Source organism: Nipponia nippon, unplaced genomic scaffold (assembly GCF_047370975.1).
Source record: "Nipponia nippon isolate SJK-2023a ecotype South Korea unplaced genomic scaffold, ASM4737097v1 scaffold_21, whole genome shotgun sequence".
In the NCBI taxonomy this organism is placed as follows: domain Eukaryota; kingdom Metazoa; phylum Chordata; class Aves; order Pelecaniformes; family Threskiornithidae; genus Nipponia; species Nipponia nippon.
The window spans coordinates 8,670,055-8,676,350 of record NW_028262338.1 but is presented as its reverse complement, the minus strand read 5'-3'; the positions used below and the strand labels follow the sequence as shown (position 1 = coordinate 8,676,350).

The window sequence follows — 6,296 nt, the reverse complement described above, 5'->3', positions numbered from 1 at the left end:
AGACATGTAATTCCACTCCTTTTTAATAAGCTTGAATTACACACGCTGAGCATCTTGATGCAGGTATGGAAAAGCAGATTTGTTTATGCTGGTTTTAAACTTCAGTCACATTATTTTGGATACCGGTGATGTTAGACTACAAGTCTAACCTCCATCAAGGTCCCGCTTTTTATTTAGATTTTTAAAACTGTATTCAAATGAGGTTTTGACCGAAACTGAATCACTATGTACTTGAAAGCTAAAGAGCTAATCAGGCATCTGATAACGTTTTCAGGATTTCCCCCGATGAGACCGCGGAGCGTACAGGCAGGAAGCTGAAGGATCGAGCGCCTGACCAGAGCTTCCTCCTGTGCAAGAGCGGGGCTTTCTCTGACTTCTGTCTTTAGCTCGACAGGCATGGTCCCAGCCTTGACATCTAAAGGACAAAAAGCACCCAAATCTCCCAGTCGGGTCCTCTGAGCAAGTCGAACGGAGCGCTTCATTTAAGCCCTGCTTGCAAGGTCAGCAAAACAGTTCTCACCTCTCCCCGCTGCTGCGTTACCTTCCTGGCTCTTTATCAGCCAGGGAATCAGAAAGGGACTTTCCAGAGCTATAAACGTGTGAGCTGAATAGATGGAATGAACCCCTATGCAAATGAGTTTTGATTCCCTATAAAGTTAAGATGTTTTTGAGAGAGAAACAGATCCTCCAGAATGTGGGTGTCCAAGATTGTTACCTTGGACTGGCTGTATCTCTCTCCCTGCTGTCTGCCTACCTGCCTTTCTTTCTGCCTGTCTGTCTTTCCATTGTAGAGAACAAAGCGGAGTGATGTAAAATAGAAAATGAGAAATGCAAACCTGTGGTGATTGAAGAGGAGGAAGGAAAATGAAAGAGAAAAAGCTGAAGAGTGGGAAAAAGATAAAATAAAATGAATTTTGGGGATTCCGCTGTGAGTAAGAGCTGAAAAAAATGTAAGCTGATTTATTACATGCTTATCTTCTGCCTGAGAGCCAGTATGCTTTGTATACGTGAAAGGTAAATTGCACAGTAAAGACTGAATCGAAACGCCAAATTCTTCCTCCATTCCTCCGGCTTTAAACCAGAGTAATTCTGTCAGCTTCGGTAGATTTACATTTTGTAAACAGCAGCAGAATCAAGATCAAGTGTTTTAAGTCATTTTGAGTTATAGCTATGCGAAAGGGATGAGAAATTTAGAATGACTTTTAAATGCTGTTGTGTCAGGGAAGCTGCACGTTTTCTAACGCTTCTCTTCCCTGGGCGGGATTTTCTGCTGTTGTCCGTCCAGCGCTGGTATGACTTTATTCTGAATCCACTGGACTCAGGAACAAGGGATGGTGGTAGCGTTATGTGCATTAATATTTTGCTTGCATTATAATTTATGTATATTCATTTTTTTCTTTCAAATCTGTATCTTAACCCACTTAAATACAACTGTTTAAACAGGGAGAGGATGTGAGTTAGTTGATGTATGTGTTTCTTTCTCTCTCCATCAAATGCCACTGATTTTGAAAGTACAATGTCTGATGGCAGCCGAGGGGTTTGACTGGCTATACCTGATTTTGTTTCACATTGATCCTTTATTTTTTTGAAGATGATTTTTTTTTTTTTTTCCCCCTGTAAGTGCTCTGAGCTTATCTTGGCATCCAAAAGTTTGTTTTACGGTACGGAAAAAAGGGATGGAGGAAAAGCCACCGTTTTCCGTGGTGGCATTTCCAACAGATTGCCCATTGGCTTGGAAAGGTGCAGAGGTGGGTTTCTGGAGCCTGCAGGATCAGGCTGCTCCCATCCCTCCCTCTATTAGCCTGATTAGACACAGGCAGTTACTCTTTTCTTTTTCTGAATAATTTGCTTGCTGAAAAATGCAGGTTTAAATGAACTGAAATTATTTACAAAGCTCAACTGAGTGCAGCAAATAGTATCAGGTAAATAATCAAAAAGTAAAAATATTTTAACATTTTCAGAAATAAACCTTATTTTTTTCTTTAAAAAGACTCTTCTCATTTTCTTAATTGCCCTCATGCAATGATAATAATAGCAAAAAAGAAACTAAGTTTTTTATTTTAGGCCAAAAAATACCTTGTAATGTACCTAAAATAAATGTGTGTTTTCTTCAGAAAATAATTTTAAAAAAATCATTCCGGGTTTCTTTTGCCTTATTTTTCTTCTTTTTGGCTAGTGGATGAAAAAATTGCTAATTGCCATAGCTTTGGTGCAGACCCTTATTGGGACCAGCTATATTGCATGGTCATCTGGGAGAACGTTGAGATTTTATTATCTGCGGGAAATGGTGATGAAAATGTGAATTATTTTGACGATAAAAATGTATGCTTTCATGTCTTTTTATTGGTGAAATTAAGCACGTTATCCATCTTTTCCTATAATTAGAAAAGGGAAAAGTAAATTTTCATTATTGAAATAGATTTTGTGTGTGATTTTTGAACCAATTCCCTAATGTCGTGAGCAAGGCTTCAGCTACTCTCTGTTCTGCAGCTTTTCAGGTATCCGTACTCCCTCTCAGTTTGCTTCGGGGACAGGGCTTCACAGGTGCCTAAGCCAGTTTTGTTGTTGGAGAAGCAGGGCCTGGAGCTGCTGGGGGGGTGGGAGTTGGAGGGTTGCCGTGATGGCAGGACAAGGGCCCGAGGTGGCAATGGGGACTCTTTGGCAAGAAAGGGGTTTCAAATATGTCGATGACTACCTGTGACCTTCTTGGGAGCATTCATTAAGGAGGAGTCTGAAAAAATTGATTCAAAGCTGCCTTTAATTCTGTAGTGGATACTGGATATCCAAGTCCCTACTGGCAACTCTAGTGATCTTATGTTAAAAGTCTGTGCGTGCATCAAAGTATGGCTTTACTTTTCATTGTAATCATTAGCTGTAGTCAACATACTTGACTAAATACTCTAGATGTCATTGTTTTGAATCTAAATAACACCTAAAATTATTTTCTTTAAAATCAGATCTGGTGAGCTGAAGGGGAGCAAGATTTAAAAGCCCGAATAGGAGGCGAGCGTATCCCAGAGGAAGGCAGCGTCAGATCCCCGCGGGCTGGCTGCGTCAGCATTTCGCAGCCTGTTCTAATGGAGCCCCTTTGAAACAGAAATCTTGGACCATTTCGCATGCCCGACAAGGAGCCATCTGCACCTGCAGGCAGTCCCTGCCAGCATCCAGAAACGGGCTCCCGACTCCGTCTGCCAGCACTCATGCATCGCTGCCAGCAGCGTGGGGAAGAGATGTGCATTTTTTTATCTTCTAAATGAGATTGTTCACGGACCAGTTTCTGGTGTCTGACAGCAGGGGTCCACAGCCCACAGGCTGAGTAACGCTATCTAAAGAGCTTGCAGTGGTTAGGGTGCCTTAACTGGGTCACAATTCATTGCTCCCAGACTACTTCATTAACCGTCATGTACCTTTGTCTGAATTAGCTATGGCCGGTTTCCACAGTACTTGAGCTCTTGTATTATTCTAATATTACACTGGTTTATTTCAGTGAGTTAATATAGAAACAGACCATGTATGTATTGAAAGTTTGTTTGCTATTCATAGACCACGTTATTTTCAATAACTACAGTATAGTTACAGTATAAAATATAAATACAGTAATCTTTTATATTTCAAGTATTTATACATTGAACCTGTTTGAAGAAAAAAAGAATCTCTGGCTTCTCGTGGATTACTAACATTACAGGTATTTATTACAATGTGCTTTTCCAAATCAACTCCTTGCTGGGTGATCGTCCCTTTCCTTTTTGAAATAATGGGAGGGTTACAAAAAGGTGATTAATTCATGTTTGCCTGTTTGTTTTTTAACTGCTTATACAGAGCCCAGCCATTCTGGCTTAGTAATATATAGTATAGTAGTTACGCAGTGACAAATACTGTAAATATCTGTGTACTTTCAGCAGTTGAAACATTGCCAGTTCTTCTGAATTACTGAAAATGTGGAAATTGGAAGGGAGCAAGAAATGGCCATCTACACTCGCCTGTTTACTTTTTTCCCTCTTCCTGTATTTTTGGGTGTTTAGATCGTACCTGAAACATATGGATTGACCAGTCCTTGGGAGCTCACGCCGTTCCACTACGTTAATCAGGAATTGATTCAGATGAACAGCTCTTCTTGCCACCCTGCCTGCCTCTTCACGGGCTGCGGGACAGAACGCGCGTCACCTCCAGCACCTGCCGGGGGTACGGTGATCGGACGCCCTGGCCAAGGGAGGAGGCATTGCTGGGTTTGGAGACGGCTCCGTAGTCGAAAAGGTGGGCCTTTTCCTTCGTCCTCCTTAGCAGTCAGTGGGCATGAAACTTCTCGTTTGCTTAGAGTAAAAATTGATTGCTGAAATGATAAAGAATAGATAGCGATGGAGTTTCACAGAGTTGTCGGGGCTTTTAACTTCTCGGTTCTCATTACCCTTATTAGCACGCCGAAAACTGGCTTTCCAGCTATCCCTCCTGTTTCTTACAACGTCTGGGCGCTGTTAATGCAGCTGTTACTGCAGTTGAGTCAACGTGCAAAATACGTGGTTTAGACTGTTTACATTCCTCTACGCCGTGCTTCATTCTGTTATCTGAGAATACATTAAAAAAAAAAACCTACGGAGCCCATTAGTGTTTGCATTTTTCCATACAAAAAACTTGCCGAAATTGTCTCCAGGGCTGTGACCTATTATGGCTTACTCTGAGTATAACTGAAACTATGCGATATTGTAACTATACTTCAAGTATAGAAATTACTAAAAATAATACGTAGTATTAGAAGTGTTTATTATTATTGCTGACGGCCAGAACTTTTAAAAAATATGAAATAACATTTTCATTATGCAATTTTCCATATTACTGTTTTAACCAGCTGCAATGTATATAGATCTCCGACTAGGTGTAAATATATATTTTTTCCTAGTGATTTATGCCTGGTATGTATTTTGCCATGTATTTTTCCTTTAAATTAGTGAAAAAATGCAACAATCATCGGTAAGTTTTAGGTCAAAAAATGTAATGGAATATGCCATCATTTTTATTTTTCATGAAGGGAAATGGTCTGTTGCACAAAATACCGTGTTGTTGGAAAATGTGATTAAAATGGAGACAACAGAATTGAACCTCCAGATAAGCGGAGTGGAATAATTCTACAGGAGGGGAAATTGAATGTTTGTTATTCGTGACATAGACATTGGCAGTAGCAATACAACTACTGCTTGAAATTAAAAATGTGTCCAGGAAATAACTGGGAGTTTCAGAAAGCACATTGGGAACAAATGGACTTGCTTCTGCCAAGCCCAAAATATGTGCTTGGGCTAATACCGATTCATCACGAGATGTGAGCTGATTTTTTTTTTTTTTTTTTCAAATACAAATTAACCATTCCAATTTTTTTAAGCTTTTTTTTTTTTTAATTTTTTGTGGGAGGACAATGAAAGTGTCTGTGTAGTTGCTATGCTGAAGGCATTGTGGACCTGATGCATTTGACATCTTGAGGGGTTCAGGAGAAGGAAAACCTGCAGGCGTTTCCTCATCTGACATTGCTGATCGTTATCACTGATGTGCTGAGAGCCTGGGATGTCATCTTGGAGCAGGGCGTGCTTAGCAGCAACGTTATCTATGCCTGATGGAAACTGTTGGATACTGGCGGAGTTTAGCTCAAGAGCAAAGCTTGGGTGTGCTTTTTCTTTAAGCTCGTGCCGAAACTTTGGTCTTGGATTTTTCAGTGGTGAACGTGATTTTTATAGAGCGTGGAAAGATTAATAGCTTCTCTGCATGTGAGCACTCTTTGCCTGTAAACATGCATATTAGCTTTACCGAAAGGGATTAACAATATTTAAGGTGTGTTAAGATATTGTCAGTGTTTGCCTTGTACCTAAGCAATGGTGTCAAGACTTGCTTGTTGATCCTTAATTCATGATCAGAGCCACTCAGCTGTCGGTAGGAGCGATGGAAGAAGACCTGGTCAGTCTAGACAGGGCTTGACGCTTTTCGGTGTGGTCTGGTGTAATCCTGAGCGGGGACAAGGCAGGCTCCCCACGGCCCAGCACACCATGCAGCTCCTTTAGCGCAGTGAGCTGGGGAAGAAATCTGAATTACTGTGGAGAGCAAGGGAGGCTGCCTGCTCCAGGCCGAGCAGGGACAGCCAGGGCCAGGGCAAGTAGCCAGCCCGGCCGAGGGACGCGGGGATGCTTCCTCCGCGGGAAAGTTCAAGAGACGCGGGAAAGAGGGAAAGTTGAAGAAATGGGGATTTTTCAAATGGAGAATACTGGAGAGGTCAGGTAAGGGTTTTAAAGGTTGATGGTCCGGGTTTTAAATGCTGA

General features: G+C 41.4%; 1 long non-coding RNA gene across 1 annotated transcript; it reads left to right on the top strand.

Annotated features, from left to right (window-relative positions):
* Window positions 1-355: 355 nt before the first annotated feature.
* Window positions 356-3,345, top strand: LOC148055547 (uncharacterized). The gene is made up of 3 exons (XR_015705258.1): window positions 356-500; window positions 792-950; window positions 2,958-3,345. It is a non-coding gene; the product is annotated as an uncharacterized LOC148055547 (long non-coding RNA).
* Window positions 3,346-6,296: the final 2,951 nt, after the last annotated feature.